Raw genomic sequence first — 25,330 nt, forward strand, 5'->3', positions numbered from 1 at the left:
CCCCAGGCTAAGTTGAGAGGCAGTGTGTAAGAATGGGTGCTTAACGTCCCGAAGAAATAAAAACCGATTGACAGCCTGTCTCAAAAACCAATGTGACAAACTGAGTCCTCCATTTCGAACTCGTAGAAATAAATTAGTGCGGCTTGATCTTCCCCAAGATGATGTCCACACAAACACTGCCACTGCAAACACCCGATTAAATTTTTGGATATGAACCCTGGATCAATGCAGGACTTGGAGGACATACCAAAGTTTGCTTACTAAAAATATGTTGCAAATTGTGGCTCTCGAGAACATTGGCCAATTCCATTCATTTCATTTATTTACTCTCCCTCATTTTATCCACTTCGCTCCTCCAGTAGGCTTCGCTGTTTTTGTAACACTCAAGGGGAACTCCCAAGTATTTAACAGGAGTCGTAGTAAAACTCATGTTGCCAAAAATGTCTGGGCCCTCCGGCCAATTTCCGTGCCATAATCCTAGGCACCTACTCCAGTTTTTCCGCGCTGCCACTGGCCGCACAAAAACATTTAACAGATTTAATAGCCTGGGTTACACTGTCGTAATCATTACAAAACGTGTCTATATCATCCGCATAAGCCAACAGTCGGACTTCTAACTGATGCAGTTTAAAACCGCGCATACAACAGCTCTGCATCACGCTCAAACAAAATGACTATATACAAACAAAACAACAGTGGCGAAAGAGGGCAACCCTGGCGCACCGAGCGCTTGACTGGAATGCGTGAAACCACCACCTTGTTGACAATTCGACTTGTCGAGCAATCCTGGTTAGGACTGATGCTTGGGCGAGTTGGTATGCCATGTTGTCCTTGTCTTTTCGCGCTGTTCTTCTTGAATCCTGGTACGCCATGGCGACCCCGTCTCGAATAATTCTACTCACATTCACATGATCTAGAATGCACAGAAGAATTTAATGAGGCACCCTATCGAACGCTTTCTCCAGATCAATTTGGATCATTGCCACTTGTGTGCCCATTGCATCGCAGCATTCGAGGATACAACGCGCTACATGTATATTTGAGCACATAGATCGGCCTCTAATACCGCACGTCTGATGCGGCCCCACCAGATTGGTAATGACTGTCTGCAATCGCTCAGCCAAAATTTTCATCATTATCTTATAGTCTCCATTTATGAGGCAAATTGGACGGTAAGAGTTTACTCTGCGCAATACAACGGGGTCTTTTGATTTCGGTATAAGAACAATGTGGGAGGATGTTGCGGATAGCGGCAGTACATTGAGAACGAATGCCTCATTATGGACAGCAGCTAAGACTGGTGAAATTATTCCTTTTAGACGTTTATAAAAAACTGAGGTCAGACCATCCGGGCCCGGAGATTTCCCCGGCTGCATGCTTTCAATAGCGCCTTTCACTTCCTCTGCTGAGATAGTTTCCTCCAATATTTTCTTCGTACTGTCGTCCAGGCTTGGCATCAGTAAAAGGGAGTCCTTCTTGAAGCGATCAATGTCAACTGAGCAGTGTGCAAATAAATAACCAACTGTAGTGCTCCAAGAATGCACGCTCAGTATCTTCTGCTGTGTCACTAACTTTTCCACCAATTTCCTCTATCTGATCGCGCCGCACGTGCCACTTTTCACAGCCCAACGCTCTTTTTGACGGAACTTCCCCCGCTATCAGCTTTTCAGCTCTCGCCCGCACCAGAGCACCGTGGTATCTTTCGATGTCGAACTGTTCTATTCTATGCTTTAGTGCACGAATATCGTCCATGAACATGCCGGGTCTACTGCACTCTTCACTGATGAATTTTTCCAAGTTTCTGCGCATCGTTTTTTCCTCTGCCCCCTTTTGTCTGCGTATAGCACTCGCCCGCTCTAATACTTTGAATTTTACTGTCTGCTTGAAGTTCTCCCATTTTTCTCTGCACGTCGTATTACCCATATGATTCATTGCTTCAACTTGCGTCGTATTGTCCGCTATAAAAATTTCATCATCCAGAAATTTTGAATTCAGTTTCCATAACTGCCACTCGAAGCTTCTTTTCCTTTCTTTCGTGCTTGCTACTAAAAACTGACTAAGCAGTGATCAGCAAATGGAATAGCGCTCACTCGGTACTCCTTGAAAAAGGGTATCAAATCAAGACTTACACATGCTCTATCCAAACGAGCATGGCTCGAACCCTGAAAATGGGTGTACTGTGCATTTCTTCCCCCACGAAGGTATTCAGCCACATCCGCCAAACTACTGTTCCCAATTATTTCATTTAGGGCAGTGGCGCTTGCATCCTAGTACGGTCGAGCGCTAGTTTTATCCCGGGCTGAAAGAACGCGGTTGAAATCACCAATAAAAATGACACACCTATTACACTTGGTATACAACTTTAGCTGTTCAAAAAACCTGGGCGTTCTCTCAGCAACAGTCGGCTCATACAAACCGATTACACGCCACTCCAAATACGACAACAAGAAATCACATACAATAAACCGTCCTGGCGGGCATGACGTAACAGCTTCTATTTTGGCTCCTAGACTATATAGGACAAACAATGCGCATCCTGAAGAATATCCCACGGAATGGCTCACAATAGCACAGTATTGCGCAACGAATTGCTACACCATGCCACCGGTTTCCACGTCACCCTCGACTTTCGTCTCTTCCACTGCTAGAATGTCAAGGTCAAAGTCGCTTAACAGGCGGTACAGTTGACTCTGCTTCCTCCTTGAGGCAAGCCCTCGGACATTTAAAGTTGCCACGCTAAAGGAGTTATCGTAGTCATCATAGCAAGGTGGGAAAAAAAACCGAGGGCATGGCGCTTACCTCACAACTTCGGTTTGATCCGGAGTGCGTTAGCACAGGACGGTCTTCACGGCGGCATAGGCGGCGTTTCCGCCGTCTTGCGCGCCGCCGAAGTGTTCGGCAGCGGCCGAAAAGAAGGACGCCGTCCAACAGTCGTCTTGGCTGGCGACTTGTCCACAGCAACGGCACTAAGCTCCTTCCCATTTTCGCCTTTGTAGTGAGGACGCTTTGTAGCTGCACTAATACTGTCGCTGTCCATCACGGTCACCGGTGCCGGCTCGGTGGATGGTTTCTCGCCTCCTCCGGGAGGGGTGAAGCCCGTAGTGCTTGCCTCGTCCTTCTCGCTCCCACATTGTGCGTCTTCATGTCGGGGCTTGTCTGCGGGTTTATCTCCACCGTCAATGAGCGCGTCCCCTTGAGTGTTCGACGATGCACCTTGCGTAACCACGTTACGGCTCGCGTTTGCCGTTTCCTCTGAGTCTTCCTCAACCATGAGGTGGTCCGATATGTCGTTTGGCTGCACCGGTCCGGCAACGGTGGCCTACATCTTTGCGCAATCAGCATCGACATGGCCGAAACGACGAAAACGACTACATCGCGGCACTTTGCAGTTGCGACGTATGGGCCCGGTGCTCTTGCAGCGCAGACACAGGGGAGCGCGGCCCGCCACAACAATAAGAGTTAGCTCTCCGGCTATCTTGAGCTGATGTGGAATATTGTCTATTTTGACGTAGGCGTGCAATTTTAGCCCAACTGTACGAGTCGCCGACTATTTTACAGTGACACCTAGCGCCCGCCACTTCTCCAGGGTCACTTCCAACACCTTCCCGTAGGGCGACAGTGCCACGCGAACGTCTTCGTCGGTAACGCCATGCAGCAACCAGTGCAGCTTTAAGCGAACCTCTCGGTTATTCGGATCGATGAGCAAGCACGGGCGATCCTTTACCTTCACGTCGACGGCCAAAAGCAATTTCTGAGCAGCATCAGCAGTTGTCATTGTCACAGCCCACACGTGGTTCATTTGATACGCCCCCAACGCCAAAACGTCGGGGAGCGCACCAAGTTCGGCCAAAGTGTCCCGGTAGTCTTCAAAACGATAGGGCCGGGCTCTTGGATCGCCGTGCATGAAAACGGTGTTGGCGACGATGCCTCCGGATGACAGATTGGGCAGAATAACCTAATAATCTTCGGCAGTAGCTGCAAAAAACCTGTTACCGCGGCCCGACTGGGCCGCTGAAACCGCTCCGACGGAGCCCATCGAAACACGTCCGTCACGCTCGGTGGCCGCAAATCGCATCCCACTACGCTACACTGCGCGCGGGTTCCCCCGCCTCTAAAAGTAAGTTAAAATAAAATTAAAGAAATAAAAATAAATTGTTCGTTCAACAGAAATCTAACCCTAGTCTTCCGCGTTCGGAGCGAGTTCACTAACCACTACGCTTTTTTTTGTTCTTTTTTGCCGAGTAGGCACGAAACACAAATACAACACATTAAAAGGTCCTATCTGAACAAAGACAGCACTCGTAGGTAAAAACCGTTTAAGGGCAACAAGTTCATTCAATAGAGTGTACCATTCTGGCTTGTCAGCCTTTTCCTTATACACATCTCTCAAGTAAGCAATACTCTCAACAAAGTACTCTCTAGCGGGTCGCACATTTTCATGCATGATGGAAACCCATTCGTGTCTTCCATACCCCATGCAGTACCAACAGCATGAACAAATCATACGGTGCACCGTCTTCATTGTCAACTGGCGAAAAAACGGATGCCATACGGCGTTATTGGAAGGTCTTTCTTTAGCGTCCTTTGCAGGATGTCCTAAAGAAAGTCCGCATCCCAACAGTCCAAGAATATATGGTCTACAGTTTCTGACTTGGGGAATATTAAACAGTTGGTGCCCCATGGGACATATGTCCCCTTCTCTTCCAACCATGGCTTCACGGGCAGCGTGCCACTATGTAAGTGGAAAAAGAAAGTTTTCACCGATGGCCGCACGGCCATCTTCTTCACTCTTTTAAGAACATCACCACACTGACCATCACCATTCAGTATGCGATAAATGGGCACTGGTAACATCAAATCTGAAAGGTCCGTATAGAGCCGCCTACGTTTTACGCCACTAAGATGCTGCATCGAGAAACGCACTTTCAATATTTGAGAAGCTCCAACCACTTGACGCAAATACCCCTGCACACCTCGACGATGAAACCCTTGCGTACAAACCAGAAATTCGGGTAAAAGGTTTTGGAGCCGAACTTGCATCACTGTCCGCAAAAAGGGATCTTCTTGGTCTCGCACGAAAATGAATCTCGAGACAACTTGCCTTAAAAACAAATGTACAAGATCCAAACCACCGTTCTGCACTGAGCGAAGCAAGTTTTTCCGGCTCGTGCGCTCCCATGTTGATCCCCACACATACACAGCAAACACTCTGTGCAGCTTCTGAACACACATTCTTGTCATGAACATCGCCTGCAGCACGTACCATACTTTTGCGATAAGGAAAAGGTTGCACACTGTTGCGCGAGCAAAAATGAAAAAAATCCCTGCCACCCCATTTAGTTGTTTTCGCACGGACATGCTCAGTTTCTTCTCGCAAATACTGTGTCGTGTCCTTGTAGTGCTGAATTAGTACGCCTAGATACTTTGTAGGCACGTCTGACCACTGATAATTTTGAAATAAGGAAGGAGAGTCTTCCCACTCACCCTGCCAGAAACCCAGGCATTTGTTCCAGTTTATAACACTGCCGGTACATCGGCAGTATGCTGTGGCATCGTTCAGGGCCTCCTTGACAGTTTCTTTGTCCTTGCAAATAATAGCAATATCATCAGCATATGAAAGCACCTTCACTTCTGTTTACATTAACTGGAAGCCTCTAACCCTTTCGTTGCACAGCACTTTCAAGCAAAACGGCTCCAGATAGATGGCAAATAGCAAAGGGGATAAGGGGCACCCTTGCCTGAGAGAAGAATGGAGTTCGACACTATCGGTGAGTTCTTTGTTGACTACAATATTGGCGAAACACCCCTTGTATGCCATTCTCACACCATCCAAAATCACTGAGCCCAAGTTTACATATTCTAGTATGCTGAAAAGCTTTTCGTGATGGACGCGATCTAAAGCTTTTTCAAGATCAACCTGTAACACCGCTCCGCGCCTTGAGAAGACGTCGCAACACTCTAAAATGCTCCTCATGATGTGAATGTAAGCGGTTATTGACCTTCCTTTGATGCCAAAAGTCTTGTGTGGTCCCACAACATCTTTGATGACAGTTTGCAATCTCCTTGCTAGCACCTTCATATAGATTTTATAACCCACATTCGTTAAAGTTAAAGGTCTGAAAGACGAAACCAGTTGCTGCTTCTCGCGATCATTACTCTTAGGAATTTGTACTATATGCGCTCGCCGGAAAGACGGTGGCAGCTCTTTCTTTTCGTACGCCTCCATTAAAACAACGTGTAATGCCTCTCGGAACAGCTTATAGAAAGCCGCGCTCAAACCGTCTGGACCAGGCGTCTTGCCCGGACTAAGATCATCTATGGCTTTTTCAATTTCTTGGATCGTAATTGGAACTTCTAGAACTGATTTCCTTCCTTCGTTGAGTTTCGGCATGAGCGACAAAAACGTGCTTTCAAAACTCTCTGGAAGTTTTTTGCTGCACCCAAATAATTCGCCGTAGTGTTCGACAAAGGCCCTTTTAATCATTTCCTTGTCTCAGATGACTGCATTTTCGAGCCTTATCTCTTGGATATCATTTTTCCCGGCGTAGCTCTTTTCATCTGCAAGTGCCCGCTTCGTTGGCATTTCACTAACCAAAAGCTTTTCTGCCCGTGCCAATATAACTGCTCCCTTTTACTTATCATTGTCTAGCACTTCCAGCTGCCTACGAATTTCTCTGATGTCTTCACTGCGCAGTCCCGGCTGCGCACATTCTTGACTGAGTAACAAATCCAGATGGCATTGTAATTGTTTCTCTGCCTGTTTTCTTTTGTGTTGTTTCGCAGTACTGTGTTCGACTGCGCTTATCTTAACGTTTTCTTTGAAACTCTCCCACGCGCAGACAAAACTATTGGCCCCACTTGTCAGTGCTTCACGTATAGTATCTTGTGTCTTACTAACGAAGGTCTCGTCTTCGAGAAGTTTGTTATTCATCTTCCAAAGATGCCAGTTAAAGCACGAATTCCTTTGTTTTGTACCTAATGTAAACATAACCAGGCTATGGTTACTAAATGATACGTGTTTCACCATCTACTGGGTGCACAGTGGCACGAGGGCGACGGATATGCAAGCCCTATCAAGTATAGCGCGAGAATCGCGCTGGAAATAAATGTACGGTGGCAGACTAGAATTCGATAACAGCAAACCTACATCCTCTACCTTTTTCTCTGTGGCCAACGTGTTCAAGTAAAGAGCGCTGTGGTCGCGCACAGGTTGCCTCCTTGCCCTATCTTCAGGCATACAAACACAATTAAAGTCACCGAGTAAAACAAAATTTCGCTCTGCACTGACATGGGGCACAAGTTCCTCAAAGAAAACTCTGCGCTCTTGTTGATTGTTCGGAGCATATATACAGATCACTCGCCATTTCATCTGAGCAAAGAAAAAATCGCAAACAATAAGACCACCACTTGCGTATACTTTTACACACTCTATAACAATACCAATTGAGTTTCGCATCACAAGCAAAACACCCCCAGAAGTGCCAACGGCATGACTCACACAGATGTCACAGCGGGATCGAAAAGTTCACATGCGGCCAGTTTGCGCTTCAGATTCTACTTTTCTTTCTTGTATTGCTGCAATGTTTATGTCATTTTCAAGTAGAAGGCGATTTAATTGATACTGCCGCCGCTTTGCGGCTAGCCCTCTCACGTTAAGCGTTGCTATACGTAATGCTGCACCTTTTTTCCCCTCCATTTTTCCTTTTTAAAGCAAATTGTACCGCCTATTGTTTACTTCGTGAACAAGGAGGCTGCGTGCAGAAACGTCGCTCAACTCAAAAGTACATGGTTGCGCTGACTAGGCAACTTGAAAAGCGACGCTGCCTGTGGTCCGTCGATGCTCCCGCTGCACGCGAAGGCACCCAGGTGCACGCGGGCGAAAGAACTACGGAGGCGGCTTGGCCGCCTGCCGCGGGTCGGGCGGAACGGTTGGCCGCGGCTCGAAAGACGGACGCCTCACTCCAGGAGCTTTCGCCGGGGGTTCTTAAGCGCCTTCTTCAGGAGTATGCGGTGCATCGGAATTCTTTACTCGCGGTCGCTTTCCAGCCTGACTGCTACTTGCAGCCACGGAGACCACCATTTCCTCCTGCTGACTTTCAGCGTTCTCCGAAGCCTCATTAGGGCGGGCGGCGGCGCCTTCCAACACAGCAGCCTTCTCATCAGGCAAACCGTCTTTCGGGACACTGGATGCAGGCTCGAGCCTCCCGCTCCCCTCTTCGACACTGGTTGAATGGGGCACCAGTGTCAATAGTTGTTTTTTTTGGGGGGGGGGGGGGAAAGGAAATGGCGCAGCATCTGTCTCATATATCGTTGGACACTAGAGCCGTGCCGTAAAGGAAGGGATAAAGGAGGAAGTGAACGAAGGAAGAAGAGGTGCCGTAGTAGAGGTCTCCGGTATAATTTCGACCACCTGGGGATCTTTAACGTGCACTGACATCGCACAGCGCACCAGCGCCTTAGCGTTTTTCCTCCATAAAAACGCAGCCGCCGCGGTCGGATTCGAACCCTGGAACTCCGGATCAGTACTCGAGCGCCCTAACCACTGAGCCACCGCGGCGGGTGTGCACCAGTGTCATCAAAACGTTGTCACCCTTTCCCGTCGCTCCTTCTTCGGCGTCAAGCTCATCCATCATCAGCTCGGACGCTGCTTCGTTAGAAGAGCGCCCGGTCACGCTGGCATACGTTCGCGCACACTCACTCTCCTCATGCCAGAAACCGACGGCACGCACCACACCGCGGAATTTTGCATTTCCCCTTCCCCCTACATCCCTTCCCGCTCCCTCCCCTTGTCCCCAAGAGTGATGCCCAAAGGGCCAACATACGTCGGGACCATTATCCCCCCCCCCCCCCTTCATAGCAACAACCACCAACCATTTTGCATTCACGCCGAACATGACCCTTACCACGGCAGCACAAGCAGAGGGGAGCCCTGCCCGGTACCACAACCAGGGCCAGTTCACCAGCGATGCTCACCTGATGCAGCAAATCGTCCAGCTTGACTCCCACTTTCAGCGAAAGAGACACCAGGCGCGTTGTCGACCCTTTATCGGTGACACCTTGTACCCGCTAACGCTGAGCCTTGACCTCAGTTACTTTTCTGTACGGCACAAAGGCCGTTCGCACGTCTTCATCTGGCACTACGGGAAGCAACCAGTGAATCTTCATTCGAATATCTTGGTTTGCTGGGTCAATAATCAAACACCGACGTTCCTTGACTTGAATTTCACCAGCGGCGAGCATTTTCTTGACAGCGTGAGCACTGTAGAAAGTCACTGCCCAGACGTGACTCATCCGATACGCCCTCAAGGCGGTTACGTCAGGGAGCAACTTGAGGCGAGCGAACGCGTCACGGAAATCTTCGACGCGATACGGTCGTGCACGGACGTCAGAGTGAAGAAAAACTGTATTAAAAACTATACGACCTGTAGGCAAACTTGGCAGGATGACCTCGTACTCGTTGTCAGTTTCAAAAAACCTGTTTCCGCGGCCAAAAATGACCGCTGTAGCCGCTCCTACGGAGCCCGTCATCACACGTCCGTACGCTGCGGCGGCCGGAAGTGGAATCCCACGAACCACTACTCTACGCAGCGCGCGGACTCCCCCGCCTCCAAAAGTAAGTGAAAATAAAATTAAAAACAAAAATAAATTTCTCGCTCGGCAGAATTCGAACCCTAGTCTTCCGCGTGTGGAGCGAGTTCACTATCCACTACGCTACACAGCGCTTTTTTCTTTATTGCATGGAAGAACTTCTGTAGAAAGGAGGAAACTTCAATCAGACTAGTTCGCGTCTCAAGTTACCGGGCTGCTTAATATGAGCCCCCCATAGCCCTAACTCACCACTGCATCCCCATCAAAACATCAAAATTCAGGGAGGCACACACAAGCATCTAGGCACGGCAGCCAGCTTGGAGGTTCGTCGCGAGCAGCATATACACTCCTCACCAACGCACACTGTTCCCGAAACACAGATTTGGACGATCTTGGTGGCTCGGCATGTCTATTCAGACTACGCTACACAGCGCGCGGGCTCCCCACCACTAAAAATAAGTTAAAATAAAACAAAAAATAAATTGCTCGTTGAGCAGAAACGCTAAGGCGCCCGTGTCTTGTGCGATGTCAGTGCACGTTGACGATCCCCAGATGGTCGAAATTATTCCGGAGCCCTCCACTACGGCACCTATTACTTTCTTCTTTCACTCCCTCCTCTATTCCTTACGGCGCGGTTCAGGTATCCAACGATATATGAGACAGATACTGCGACATTTCCTTTCCACAAAAAACCAATTATTAATTATGAGCAGAAATCGAACCCTAGTGTTCCGCGTTCGGAGCGAGTTCACTAACCACTACGCTACACAGCGCGCCGTTATCCCCGCCTCTAAAAGGGCTCCTAGAGAAGGATAACGTTCGTAGCCATTGCTTTCTAGAAGAGGCGATGTCGTAGCGCACCAAGCGAAAATTACCTTTTCGGCCTCACTTTTGGGCTTTCGTTTAACACACTCTCTTTCTTCTCGTTCACTCTAGTCATATCGAACAGCCACGCTGTGAACTCGATTGGTTTGCATCACCCTGCCCGCGCCATTATGTACCGTATTTACTCGCATAATTTGCGCCCGCGCATACACCCTCAACTTTTTAAACCGGATTTTTGAAAAAAAAAGAACTTTTCCTCGCATAATTTGCGCTCTCTGCTGCGCCGTACTTCCAGCACGTACGCGTTTGCGCGTACAGCAGGCTTGAGCAGATCGGCGCAGTCGCGCCACGTGCGGCTGCGAATGGAGCGGGCGGCGAGTGCACGAGTTGTGCGCTTGTTAACTGGGCCCTGGAGGTCATCCCCTGTACGGGGGTCACAGTGAGGTACAGTCGCCCAAGATCTACAAACCCTTGGCAATAAAGTTGTTTCGCTCTTTCTCTGCGTCGTTTAACCCGGCTCCCTGGCGCTGTCGGTCGCTTTCCCGGCCGAACGGTTGCGCGCGCACGAATTCGAAACTAACCAGCTGTTTGCTGATCGGTTTTCCGCTAGTCAGCCGCCATACAGGAGGGCGCCGTTTCGTCGCCCGCTATCTCCTTTGCCTCCCACAGCTGGCTTCGCGATTGTATCGTTGTGTGTTTATTATTTTAAGCTGTGTACGCGTCGCCATGCAATTGACCATTTGCGGAGAAGTTTCTGCGCATGCGTGGTGAAGGCGCAGGTAGCGCCCTCTCTGGGCGGTTTGGTTTTTGGTTGGAAAACATGAGCCAGCCGTGCATTCCTGCGCTGTAGTGCGACGACTGATGTGAGCTATAACTTCCATGTAACTGACATGTAACTGCAACGCGATTTATCTAAGCTAACCACGTGTTTTGCAACAGCGAGACTTGTACGTAATAAAGGTCGCGACGACATACAAGGCGCAAAAGACGAACCCGTTGATGGGGCCAGTAATGCGCACATCCAGCACGTTTCGAAACGGGTGTTGCTGCTTTATTTCGCGCTTACTGCCGAGTACACACTGCTCGGTCGTTCTAGAAGAGTTTTGCCACCGACGCAGGGAAACCGAATGATATATGCTAGTATGAACATTCACCATTAATGCTACAATGTGCTTCCTGAACAGCGGGAGCACGGCCGAGCGCAGCCTCGCGGATATCCGCGCATTCTAACGCTCCCGCGGCCCGTTAGCACGCAAAGCAACGCTCTGCCGTATCAGCACGAGCCGGGATTGAGATAGTACAACGGGTCCTTTAATAATCAGCTAAGTGTGCCCTGAGGCAAAAGGTGTTGTGTTAAGTTAGCAGAAACTCCGGCCCTATCAAGGAAGCGCAAACGTAAACGTCTGTGTGCATTAGGAAAGTGCATCCCATTATACTGTCACACTCGCCCGCGCATAGGCGCACATTCACGCACATTTTCACTTGGTCATTCGGCGCTCCGTTGAGGTAACAGAGTGCAGGTATTGCCACACATGGTCGTTTTTCAGGCTACAACGCGAAAATAATCCGCTACACCCTGTTTCTAAAAACGGAAATGGGATGTTCTCCTCTTCCATCATACTCTTTCGTTAGCTGACACACGTTTCCGGCCAATAAACAACACTAAAACAACAAAACAAGGGCACGTGAGCTGCTGAACGCTGCCCTGCGCATGCTTGCTCGAGAGCCCCTTTCCAACCAAAGGTACCGGCGGAGCTTCTCTGTTTGCACGACAGGCGGCGCTCGCTTTTCCGCAAATGGTCAATTGGCGTCAGAGTCCCAGTCGGCCTCGTAGTAGTCAGTCCACTTGACCTGTACAGCTGGCAAGGGTCCTCATCGGAGCATTAGCGATCCGATCTGAGCTCAGCCCCTACCTCCGGCTAGGCAGCACGCGGCCATCCTCAGAACATTGCCAGGTCTTTAATACAGAGCAATATGGCTGAAAATTTTGGATCACTTAACCCTCTCCAACAGCTCACGCCCGGAAGTCTGCTGAACCAAAACTAATTCCTCTTTGTTTTCGCAAAAGACATGCGTCTGAAATTTGGTAAGAAACTTTTTTTTTCCGGCAATGAAGTAGGTACGGAGAAGCAAGAAAAAAAACAAAACAAAAACCAAAAATGATGCGGTAGCTTTTGTCGAGCATCAGGGCATTTTACGCCAGATTATGCAGAAAAGCTACGACTGATACCGTCGGCATTCCCGTTTTCCCGCCCTTTTCGGTAGCGGTAGCCCGACTGAGTCACTGGTAGAGGACCGACTACGTCCCCTACCAAACGACGGAAGGGTTCGCTAATCACGGGCACTAGCTTCATCGGACCCTTCCTTAAATCCCCTGGCTTTCCGACACGCTGACAGGTGTCGCAGGACTTTACAAACTGCTTGATATCCCTGACGCAGCCAGGCCAATAAAACTCCAGTAGAAGCCTAGCTTTAGTTTTCTTCACTCCAAGGTGGCAAGACCAACCCCCACCATGGCACAATTTAAGGATGCCTGCGCGGTATTTCTGCGGCACCACGAGATGATCGAACTGGACCCCCTTTGAGTCCTTGTACTCGGCGTCGCATCTGTTCCTGCCGCGAGCCTCTCCGCTCGTCTCAGAAGCATCGCCTCCTGGGTTTGCCCCTGCCCGACACATCGTGGGAGAGCCTTCGTTCTTCCTACGATTTACTTCAGCTGCAATCTCGCTAGCCTTCGCATGAGTAAGCGCCTGGACGGTTCGATCGCCGAAACTACGACCCTCTTCCTGGAGTTTCTGCTCCGACCGATTTGAAAAGAGGCACGGAAATTTTCCCGGCAGATTCCGTGATACCGCTGCCTCCGTTTCCAGAACGCCAAACGGGCCCTCTATTCAAACTCGTGCGATCGGCAAGCATGCGCTATTCTCTTCGGCCACCTGCCTAATCCCTGCACATTCCCCAGTAAAATCAGCTGCGTTCCCGTACGTGGGGTGGATTAGGTCCATGGTGGCCGCGGAGTCCCTCAGAACCCGGCACGGTTTTCCATTAACCTGCATGTATTTCAGGTATGGCTCTAGCAGGCGCATGTTCTCATCGCCCGCCTCCACCAAGGAGAGAACGATTTCCTGCTTCCTGCAAGCGTGGGCGAAGTGACCGGGCTCGTGACAACGGAAACACACTGTTTTTTTTCTGGCTTCAAAAGCCTTATCCCTCTCTTTTTCGGTCGCCCCCTTTGTGGGGTTGCTTGATTCTGCTTTGTGGCCCTCGTTCCGCTCCCAGTTGCGGCTTGCTGCCCCTCCTGTCTGGATTCGTGGAAATTTCTTTTCTACTTTGGGGCTTACGGGGGCACGCGCACCCTCTGCTACGCGCTTGGCATGGAACTCTTCGGCCAGCTCTGCTGCACTTTCTAGGGTTTTATTTCCCGGCCTGTCCTGCACCCACACGCGCATTTCTTCCCTCAAAGAGCCAAAAAACTGCTCCAGGCAGATCACCTCTATTACTTTATCGTGAGTTCCGTAAGCCTGTTCTCCCTTTAGCCATTCCTTCAGGTATGCCTTAAGGTTATACGCAAAATCCGGAAATGACTGATTAGGCTGTTTTTTGGCTTCCCTGAAGCGGCGCCGAAAGGCCTCTGCGGACAGGCGATACTTTTTTAGGAGTGCTGTCTTTACTTTAGTATAGTCTGCCGCCTCTTCTTTTGCCAGACGAGCGAGTACTTGGGCCGCCTCACATGGAAGAATGGTCAGAAGTTTCTGCGGCCAAGACTCGGTCGGGAACTCGCAACTTTCACATGCCCACTCAAAGTTCACGAGAAAGAGCCCTATGTCCTCTCCAAATTTGTACGGTTGCAAGAGGTCCTTTATTTTTATTTTTGATGCTGCCTGGCTTGCCACTGTGTTCGGCACCTCTAGCCTAGTGCATTCTGCCTGTGCAGCCGGGGCTATCTGTAGATCGAGCCGTTTTTTCTCGATCTCTCTTTCATGCTCTTCGCGCTTCCTTTCGTGCTCCCTTTCCTGCTCTTCGCGCTTTCTTTCGTGCTCTTCGCGGTTCCTTTTTTCTTCATCCTCTCGCTTCTTTTGTTCCCTTTCCTTCTCCAACTCCTCCTTAATTAGCTCCCAACATTCTACTATCTCCTCCTCGTCCGCACCGGAATCCTCAATTGCCCTAACCAATTCAGGTTTTCTAGGGATCGACCCACAATCAATGCCCAATTCCCGCATACGAGAACTAGGTCTGGTTTGCGCAGCTTCTTCCAGTCCATGAGTATTTAAGCAACGGCAAGTCTCTACTCACGTGGTCAGAGGAGCCCCGGCTGCCTCTTATACCAACCTTCGATTACCTAGGCTAACAAATCTCCAAAGTTGTAAAACCTGGCAATGCTCCAAGAGAAAGACCGCGCACTTACCATACCAGAGTCACGACCAGGCGCAGACCATCCCACCGCTGCCAACCAGTTGATATGCTTGGGTATCGGGACCAAGGTCTTCACCGCATGACGATGAACTCTGCAGACGACGGAGGGAAGCCTTCAGGAGGGTTGGTAAACTTGAAGGTTTATTTACATATTTACAAGAGAAGCAGGGAGACCAAAAGGTCAGCGATGAAGTGCTACATATTTACAACAGAACCAGCGAGACCCAAAAGTCAGAGATGGAGTGCTACATATTTACAACAGAACCACGGAGACCCAAAAGTCAGAGATGGAGTGCCGTGAAACCAGCCAAATCGCGGCTTAAATACAGTGGATATTCTTTAGGCACCTAGCTAGGGAAACCGGTGGCTGATCAAGCGTCCAATGGGCAGACACACTCTTCATAGTCTCTTCCCTAACCCCGTGACCGCTCCGCCCCCACAAACACGTGCACAGGCGATAAGGAATTCTGGCGCCTTGAGGTCCTGGAATTGTTTCCGACCGGTTGAGTAGGTTCCTAAGGTCGTTGGCTTAGCAGGCGGTGACCCCCTCCGTGGGAAAGAGGCGTCCTGGAATGTGTTTTCCGACGGGTTGATCATGTGCACAAGGTGGCTGGCTTAGCAGGTGGTGATGCCCTCCGTGGGAAACGGGCGTCCTGACGGCCCCGGGCATTCCAGAGGGTAAGATGAATCAGCCGTGTCGCCCCCGCTTTGTCTGGCCGCACGTGCAAGCGAGCGAGGCGGGTTAGGCGCCTTTGTTCGCGTCTTTCTGCCGGTCCACGTGAGGGCGCAGTTCGGGAACAATGCCGCATTCCATACTCCGGACGAAGGGATGAGATGCCTTTCGTCACAGCTCACCGTCGCCAGGAGCCGTTCCTAATCCTCTTCTCAGGACGACAGAACCTTTGGGTCAAGCATAGTTCGATGGCGCCTGCCGGGCTCGTCTGTTCCCGCTGTCGGGCCTCCGATCACAACACCATCCAGAAAGCCGCTGCGGAGCCTCCCGAGAGGTTTTCGAGACTAGAGCCGCTCTGTATGCTACGTGAATTTTAGTATGACGAAGCCAGACTCATGCTGGCTGACCACGACAGTGTCGTATGTACATAGCGTTTTGTGTGTTTCTGTCGAGTCTTTTTTGGTTACATGTTATGTCCCAATGCCAGGCAATAAAAAAATAAAAGCCGTCGTGGCGGAGAAGAAGCGTCTCCGCCTCAAACGCCAAAGGCCCTGGCTCGACTCCGATCCTCAGCACGGGATTTCTTTTATTCAGTGAGTGGGCGGGGGGTTTCAGTGGCTCCCATAGATGCAGCCGCCGAATACGTTGGTTAGCGGTTAAGCGCAGGCTCTATTAAGGGGCGTTCATGCTCCGGCGTAACGCGCGCGCTGCACGGCGATATCACGTCGGCCAAAGCGAGACCCTCTATACTCCCACTGCGCTTGAACGCCGACGCGTTCGGCGGCTTCGGCGCACTCTGACCGCACTGGCGGAGACTTGGAGCATGTCTCTATTTCGCGCCGAGTGCGCCAGCCGCCGCCGGCCCGGCCAGACTGTTTCGGCTCCGCGGCGAGGTGCGCGTTTTGACGTAATTCAATAACTTCGGCAGTGGAGCGGAGCTGTTCTTTCCGAGCTTTCGGCTAATTTAATCCGTTCACAGTGCACATATGAAGGTACATGCAAGTGGACGAGAGAGCCCGATCCAGTGGACCCGTTGGATCTAGCGGAAGCCGTTGAAGCGTCGTGCGTCGGCTTTATTAGTTTCAAGCCGCCAACTTTAAACGCGACCGCCCTTGAGCCCCCATCAGTTTTTTTTTTTTGTGGCAAAAAAATACATAACTTGGCCCTTGCAACCGTGGGAGACCTCGATGCCGCCTGCTGCACTGTGCAACCGCGCCGTTCAAGGAGTCACATTCCGTTGGCCCCAAAGCCCCGGCCAGTCTCCGATGGGCGCAACGCGCCGACCTTGTCTTGGCCCCTCGCGACTCCCCGCACTGGGTTTATGATATTTAATTTCCAACGGCTGCTCCCGGCGGAAGGGGGAAACGACCCGCCGGTGCCTATCCTAACCGTGCTCTCTCAAAAGCATCGCATGCTCTGTGGAGCTGAGGTCGCTGAAATGCAGGTCGGAGTTTTTGCGAGAACTACGTCGTCGGGTTCGGGAACGGGATCCATCGTAACGCTGGCAAGACGCCGGTGCAAACGTAAACGAAGCGACGGTAGCGACCCCCGATAGGTGCCTTCAACGTGCGATGGCGGTAGCCTTCATTTCGGCAGCTGCTAGACCGCACCGCCAGCCACCAGAAATCACGGACTCTGCGCTTACGTCACATTTAGCGTCACTCCGTCCCATGACGTCATAAAAGTTCTCGCGTTTGAATCGCAGCAGCGGGAAAAACTTTTTCAGCTTCGAATCCAAATTTCATAGAAATAAATGCATCTTTCGCTCCCGGACAAGCGGCAAAAAAGCCATGAAATGCCGAACTAACAGATTTTGTTAACAAAAAAATCTGATAGAGGTCTCCTCACTGTCCCTTTAAGCGTTTTAAGTGACTGAGAACTACGTGTCAGCGATTATAATGCGGTTTTTTTCATGCCTCACGTGACAAACTACATGAACACATTTGCACACGTGGCAGTAATCTTTCGCTTGTCGAAAGCGAAATGTCATGAGAAAGGAAATTCAACTTTAAATTATTGAGAGCATTTTAAATTGCGCTAGTTGGTTGTTAACGCTTTTGAAATGACTAAATGACAACACAACGAGACAAACACCGGTGCGTGGTCGTAGGGGCGGTCGTAGGGGAATACAATGGGGTTGTTTATGTATGCCATTGTCTGTATGGGAACGCTTCTTTTGAAAGAAGACGCGCAAGCAAAATTTTGGTGTTAACTTCTTTAGATGGCAGCTCCGGTGATTTTTCTGTTTTAACCGTCCTCAGTTAATCGTTTATTTATGTGGCTTGCTAAGAGGCTTGTCATCAGAATACGGCAAATTTGTGTAGGAAATAACGTCAGACTGGAACTCCCGCGTGCAGGAGTGAAAGCTTCTTTAATGACGTCAGTGACGACGCCACACACAATGAGCGAGCTGCATGGGTGCGCTTCTGAGCTAGAAAAGTAACCAGCCACTGATCAGGTGAAGGGGGAAAAACTATTCAACACTCTCCTCACTTATAATTACGCCAGGGAGCCGCATGTACGACGAGCGAATACGAATCCGCCGACGGCTCTGCCCGCCGATCGAAGACATATACCGTAGTTACAGTGTAATTTGCGCACTTGTTTTCTTTAAATTGGGGCTTCAAAAAAGGGGTGCACAAATCACGCGAAAATTTTCTTGACACGACCTAAAAAACGAAAAACTGTACAAAGGTCATAACGGTCAATATATATTGTATATTGCTGCCTGTACGCAGACTTCCCCTATATCTCGCATCCCTCGCTGTCCAACAAAAATTCTTAAGACGCAATTCCATCCCAGCAGTTCCCTGCGGAATTGACCATTTGCGGAAAAGCGAGCGCCGCCTGTCGTGCAAACAGAGAAGCTCCGCCGGTACCTTTGGTTGGAAAGGGGCTCTCGAGCAAGCATGCGCAGGGCAGCGTTCAGCAGCTCACGTGCGCTTGTTTTGTTGTTTTAGTGTTGTTTATTGGCCGGAAACGTGTGTCAGCTAACGAAAGAGTATGATGGAAGAGGAGAACATCCCATTTCCGTTTTTAGAAACAGGGTGTAGCGGATTATTTTCGCGTTGTAGCCTGAAAAACGACCATGTGTGGCAATACCTGCACTCTGCTACCTCAACGGAGCGCCGAATGACCAAGTGAAAATGTGCGTGAATGTGCGCCTATGCGCGGGCGAGTGTGACAGTATAATGGGATGCACTTTCCTAATGCACACAGACGTTTACGTTTGCGCTTCCTTGATAGGGCCGGAGTTTCTGCTAACTTAACACAACACCTTTTGCCTCAGGGCACACTTAGCTGATTATTAAAGGACCCGTTGTACTATCTCAATCCCGGCTCGTGCTGATACGGCAGAGCGTTGCTTTGCGTGCTAACGGGCCGCGGGAGCGTTAGAATGCGCGGATATCCGCGAGGCTGCGCTCGGCCGTGCTCCCGCTGTTCAGGAAGCACATTGTAGCATTAATGGTGAATGTTCATACTAGCATATATCATTCGGTTTCCCTGCGTCGGTGGCAAAACTCTTCTAGAACGACCGAGCAGTGTGTACTCGGCAGTAAGCGCGAAATAAAGCAGCAACACCCGTTTCGAAACGTGCTGGATGTGCGCATTACTGGCCCCATCAACGGGTTCGTCTTTTGCGCCTTGTATGTCGTCGCGACCTTTATTACGTACAAGTCTCGCTTTTGCAAAACACGTGGTTAGCTTAGATAAATCGCGTTGCAGTTACATGTCAGTTACCTGGAAGTTATAGCTCACATCAGTCGTCGCACTACAGCGCAGGAATGCACGGCTGGCTCATGTTTTCCAACCAAAAACCAAACCGCCCAGAGAGGGCGCTGCCTGCGCCTTCACCTTTGTATACCTGTGGACAAGGGTTAATGCCAAAGAGGAAAACAGGAAAATGTTAGAATGTATTGCAAGCGACATTGATGAGCTAGGAGGACCGGGCGAGATAATTATATTAGGCGACATGAATGCACACATAGAAGACCTGGATGGGTACACGGATTCGACAGGAAGCATGCTGCAGGACATGTGTGACAGGCATGATTTAGTTGTATGCAACAGCACCGAGAAGTGTGAAGGGCTCATAACATGGGAGGCGGGGAGTCTGCACTCGACGATAGATTATGCACTAATGTCACAGAGGATGTATAAAAGATTAGGGGTAATGAGCATAGATGAAGATGGTTCCAGAAGTCTAGGTAGTGACCACAAGCGTATCAAGTTGAGCTTCAGAAGAAAAAGCAATGTAGGACTGAATCAAGATAAACAATCAGGGGGAAATTTTTACTAAGAAAAGCAATTGGAAGTAGCAGCCAAACAAATCGAGAAAGTAATTTTTGAGGATAGTGAAACAGAATGGACTTATACCAAATTAACTCGATTACTGGAGCTAGAGCTAGCTAAGGTGGGAGTAAAGCTAAAAGGGAAAAGATGCAAACCCAAGAGTTGGTGGGATGAGGAGGTCAAGAGGGCAATAGAAAAGCGCAAGGAAGCATCCAGGGAACACAGATATTCCAAGAAGAGGGGGGGAACCAAAACCCGAAGTAGACAGAAAATGGGATACCTTCATAAAGTGTAGAAGGGACGCATCCTATTTGATTAATGAGAAAATTAGAAGAAAGGGTGCCCAATGGATGTCAAAAGTAAATAAAAAGGATAGAAAAGCAGCCCAAAAATTCTGGAAACATCTAAATGCAATGAGTAATAAAACTAGGCTAGAACAAAGGTTTATTGTTACAGATGAGGGTATTCGACTAGAAGGGGATGAAGCAATAAAACACATAGGAACAAGGATGACGGAAAAATTTTCAGCACAGCACGTGGTACATAATTTATCGAAGGAGGATAGACCGGTTACAGCAATAGCTTCACTTGAGCAAGGAGAGTGGGAAAGGGCAGAGAAGAAGGTTCCTAGTGGCACATCAACAGGACCAGATGGTATCCCGATTATGTTGATAAAGAAGTTAGGACCAAAATCCAAGCAAACATTAATACAGGTAGTGAACAAAATGATAGTGGATGAGAAATTCCCCGATGAATGGCGATTAAGTAGAATGAACATGATATATAAGGGAAAGGGGGACAAAGCAGACGTAAGTAACTATCGCCCCATAACAGTGACGTCTGTGGTTTACAGGGTGGTGATGCAAATTATAAAGGATAGACTGCAGGCTTGGGTGGAGAACGAGGGGGTGCTAGGGGAACTACAGAATGGGTTCCGGAAACAAAGGAGGTTGGAGGACAATCTATTTTCATTGACACAGTGTATAGAAATTGCGGAAAAGGAACATAGGCCCTTATTGCTAGCATTTCTGGATATTAGGGGAGCCTATGACAACGTTACTCAGGAGCATTTGTGGGACATATTGGGCACATTGGATGTGGAAAATGGAGTAATTAATCTTTTAAAAGATATATATAGAGGTAACAGAGTGCTCATAAAATGGGAAAAAAATGTATCAGGGCCTGTAGAGATACAGCGGGGGCTTAGACAAGGATGTCCTCTGTCCCCTTTGTTGTTCATGTTGTACCTGCAAGGTTTGGAGGCCAAGCTAGAGGGGAGCGGACTAGGTTTCAACCTATCTTTTTTCAAGCAAGGGGAATTGATTAAACAGACATTACTGGGACTAATATATGCGGACGATATAGTGATAATGGCTGACAACAAGGAAGACCTGCAGAAGTTGTTAGACATATGCAGTACAGAGGGAGATAGATTAGGCTTCAAGTATAGTAAGGAAAAATCTGCAGTCATGACATTTAATGAAGAGGGCGGCGAGCATAGAATACAGGAGTTCGTGCTAAAGGTAGTGAATGAGTACAAGTATCTTGGGGTGTGGATAAATAACAGTGCTGAGTATCTGACAGAGCATGATAAATATGTAATGAATAAAGCTAGTAGGAATGCAGCTGTCATGAAAAATAGGGCACTGTGGAATTACAATAGGTATGAGGTGGTAAGAGGGATCTGGAAAGGGGTGATGGTCCCTAGCCTGACCTTCGGGAATGCGGTCCTGTGTATGAGGCCAGATGTTCAAGCAAGGCTGGAAATTAGGCAACGGGGAGTAGGGAGGTTAGCTTTGGGAGCACATGGCAATACACCAAATCAGGGGGTACAGGGTGATATGGGATGGGCGTCTTTCGAGAGCAGAGAGGCTAGCAGTAAGATAGCATTTGAGGAACGATTGAGAAGGATGGAGGAAAAGCGGTGGGCTAGGAAAGTTTTCAGATACCTGTATATAATGTTGACACGAAATGGAGAAAGCGAACTAGAAAATTGACAAGCAAATATCTGGACAGCAGTAAGGGGGCAAATCAGCAATTATCGGTTAAGAAAAAGGTTAAAGGAACAGAGAGAGCTTTGTGGAAAACAGGGATGCTGACGAAATCGGCACTAGAAACATACCGGACCTTTAAACAGGAAATTGTCAAAGAAAATATCTATGATAATTGTAGGGGAAGTTCTTTGTTGTTTGAGGCCAGGACTGGAGTTTTGCGGACTAAGAAGTATAGAGTCAGGTACCAGGAGATAGACACTTTGTGCATTGCGTGCGGAGAGGAGGAGGAAACGGCTGAACACTTGATACTTTTCTGTAAAGGGCTTCACCCTACAGTGGAAGGCAGCGGAGCTGACTTACCCAAGGCATTGGGGTTTAGGGATAGTGAAGGGAAAGTGGATTTTAAGAGGTTAGAAGTAACCAAGCGAAGGTTATCTGATTGGTGGCTAAAAGCAAGACAGGAGTAAAATTTCACAAGACATGGCTAGGTGGCTTGAGCCACCGCCCGATGTAAAGTGTTCAGCCGTATCCATCCATCCATCCATCCATCCATCCACGCATGCGCAGAAACTTCTCCGCAAATGGTCAATTCGTGGTGCACCGACCAGCTGCAACCACTTCGTGGCGTCTTCTTGGCGGCGGACGGATTGTTGTGATCGGAGGCCGGACAGCGGGAACAGACGAGCCCGGCAGGCGCCATCGAACTGTGCTTGACCTAAAGGTGCTGTCGTCCTGAGAAGAGGATTAGGAACGGCTCCTGGCGACGGTGAGCTGTGACGAAAGGCATCTCATCCCTTCGTCCGGAGTATGGAATGCGGCACTGTTCCCGAACTGCGCCCTCACGTGGACCGGCAGAAAGACGCGAACAAAGGCGCCGAACCCGCCTCGCTCGCTTGCACGTGCGGCCAGACAAAGCGGGGGCGGACACGGCTGATTCACCTTATCCTCTGGAATGCCCGGGGCCGTCAGGACGCCTCTTTCCCACGGAGGGCATCACCACCTGCTAAGCCAGCGACCTTGTGCACATGATCAACCCGTCGGAAAACACATTCCAGGACGCCTCTTTCCCACGGAGGGGGTCACCGCCTGCTAAGCCAACGACCTTAGGAACCTGCTCAGCCGGTCGGAAACAGTTCCAGGACCTCAAGCGCCAGGATTCCTTATCGCCTGTGCACCTGTTTGTGGGGGCGGAGCGGTCACGGGGTTAGGGAAGAGATTATGAAGAGTGTGTCTGCCCATTGGACGCTTGATCAGCCACCGGTTTCCCTAGCTAGGTGCCTAGGGAATATCCACTTTATTAAACCGTGATTTGGCTGGTTTCACGGCACTCCATCTCTGACTTTTGGGTCTCCCTGGTTCTGTTGTAAATATGTAGCACTCCATCTCTGACTTTTGGGTCTCGCTGGTTCTGTTGTAAATATGTAGCACTTCATCGCTGACCTTTTGGTCTCCCTGCTTCTCATGTAAATATGTAAATAAACCTTCAAGTTACCAACCCTCCTGAAGGCTTCCCTCCGTCGTCTGCAGAGTTCATCGTCATGCGGTGAAGACCTTGGTCCCGATACCCAAGCATATCAATGGCAAGAAAGCAGTCCATTCTTTCCCGAAAATAAATTCGGGCAGGTCTTGCGTCTTTGTTACAATAATTGCCTGTCATTCAGGAGCACCATATACAGTGGAGGCCCAAGAGCATTATGAGATCTCATGGTATAAACATCAATAAAGGCGCATCTAATGAATGCACTCTTCCGATGCAGAAATCTCCGCGCTTTCACCACGTATATTCTGGCCTAACAGAGCTAGCCCATCAGCAATTCTTGTTAACTGCCTTGTACCTTGTCTCCCGTCCCTGATAAACGATTTCCGTTAAATAGCTTGAAGTTGACTGGCACAGTCGGGGATGTCTCGCCGGGCGAGCGTGCGAAGACACAAGTGCCCTTTATACTGCGAACTTCCTTGTACAATCACCGACCATCGTGCCATCATAGTTTTTCATCGACCCTGGCGATCATCTGAGCAGCCTTAACAGGCTCCTTTAAAGTTTAACTAGTACTTGAAGCAGAACTTGGAGTTCCTCTCCTGTTCGGCGCTTGTATATCGAGGTGCGTCAAAAACGAAACCACGGGGCACGCAAAGCGCCAAAACAAATCGAAACTCTCCTGGCCGCCTGTGGCGCCTACAAGCATCGGTTTTCTTTGCTTCCAACATTCAGGTTGTCTTTTGTCTGCCTTCCTTGTGTGATAAAAGTGCACTATCGGTTTTAAAACAAAGCTTACTTCAATACTGAACCGCGCAACCTTCCTTTGTCAGCCTCAGAGATTTGCAGTATTATGTAGGAAGAAAAATTCCTCCAAGGTAGCGTCTCTTGTCCTATGACGTGACCACGCTCATGTCACCACGCAAGATTGGCCTGTGGCGGCGATACTATATTTTGGTTCTTGCTATTTTCTATTTTACAAGAGCTTTGTTTTCAGTAAGAGCGGCGTTTTTGTGATCAGGAGCTGGTATTGTATCGATACAAGCCAACTTCAATTTTTCCTCAGTGTCCCTTTAAGCCAGCCTGCAACAATAGCTGAAAAGAAAGGAAAGGACGTAGCTGTGGCTATATTGCAGTTTTATCCGTGCACCACGCAGCCTAAACACACCTTACACACATGACAGCAATCATTCTGCTGGCTACAAAAACAAGAAAATAAATTCTAAATTATTGGACGTAGTCGCATACCACGTGATGATCAATATTGCCGCCAATATTTGCAGTGTTTGTTCGTTTTTCAAATCTGCCGCGACACCACCTTATCGCTTTGTTTGCGACGCAAGACGCGACTAGATTTATCTCGATTGATCGCAGCCAGGCAAAGCTGATTCTACGTTGTTCCGGAATGTTCTAGTAACTTTGCGCCCTTTATCTCGAATGTTCGCTATCAGCTTTAAATTGAGCACGGCCGACAGCGGCGGGCATTCTGTTCGACGACCGCCGAGCACGCTTGTCGCTTCGCCGCCGCCGAGTGATTCAGTCCATTTTGGGTGCAAGTCAGCCCAATAAACAGTTCCTTTAGAAGACCCTTTCGTCCGTCTTCAACGCTGCTTCGACTGCCGTCACCACTACGTGACATCTGGTGGAGGTGCTGGGTAACTTCCATGATCCGGACGCCCCCTTCAAGTCGTAAACCCAGCCCTAAGCGCTTCACACCCGAGGACGAACCAGCAGCTCAGCGAGCCAGCCGACGTCTCCAGGGGGAGGAGCCTGAGTTCGGGAAACTGCCGGACCGCACCAGACAGCGAAAAGACGCTGCTACCAGCACTGCAACCTCGCCAAAGATGTCGACACCGATCATACTGCAGCAGCCGCGGGTGCCGCCAACTTTCAATGGATCCCTAGGCGAAGACCCTGAAGAATGGTTGGACCAATTTGAGCGCGTGGCGTCATTCAACAAGTGGGATGACGCGGCAAAGATTGGACACGTTTTTTTCTCATTGGATGGCTCCGCACGCACGTGGTACGAAAACTACGAGTCGTCCCTTACGACATGTGAGCTATTCA

At 49.4% G+C, this 25,330-nt stretch overlaps 1 pseudogene; it reads right to left on the minus strand.

Annotated features, from left to right (window-relative positions):
- Nucleotides 1-2,845: 2,845 nt before the first annotated feature.
- Nucleotides 2,846-5,358, minus strand: LOC144133901 (uncharacterized; annotated as a pseudogene).
- Nucleotides 5,359-25,330: the final 19,972 nt, after the last annotated feature.

This window comes from Amblyomma americanum, chromosome 5 (genome assembly GCF_052857255.1).
Source record: "Amblyomma americanum isolate KBUSLIRL-KWMA chromosome 5, ASM5285725v1, whole genome shotgun sequence".
NCBI lineage: Eukaryota > Metazoa > Arthropoda > Arachnida > Ixodida > Ixodidae > Amblyomma > Amblyomma americanum.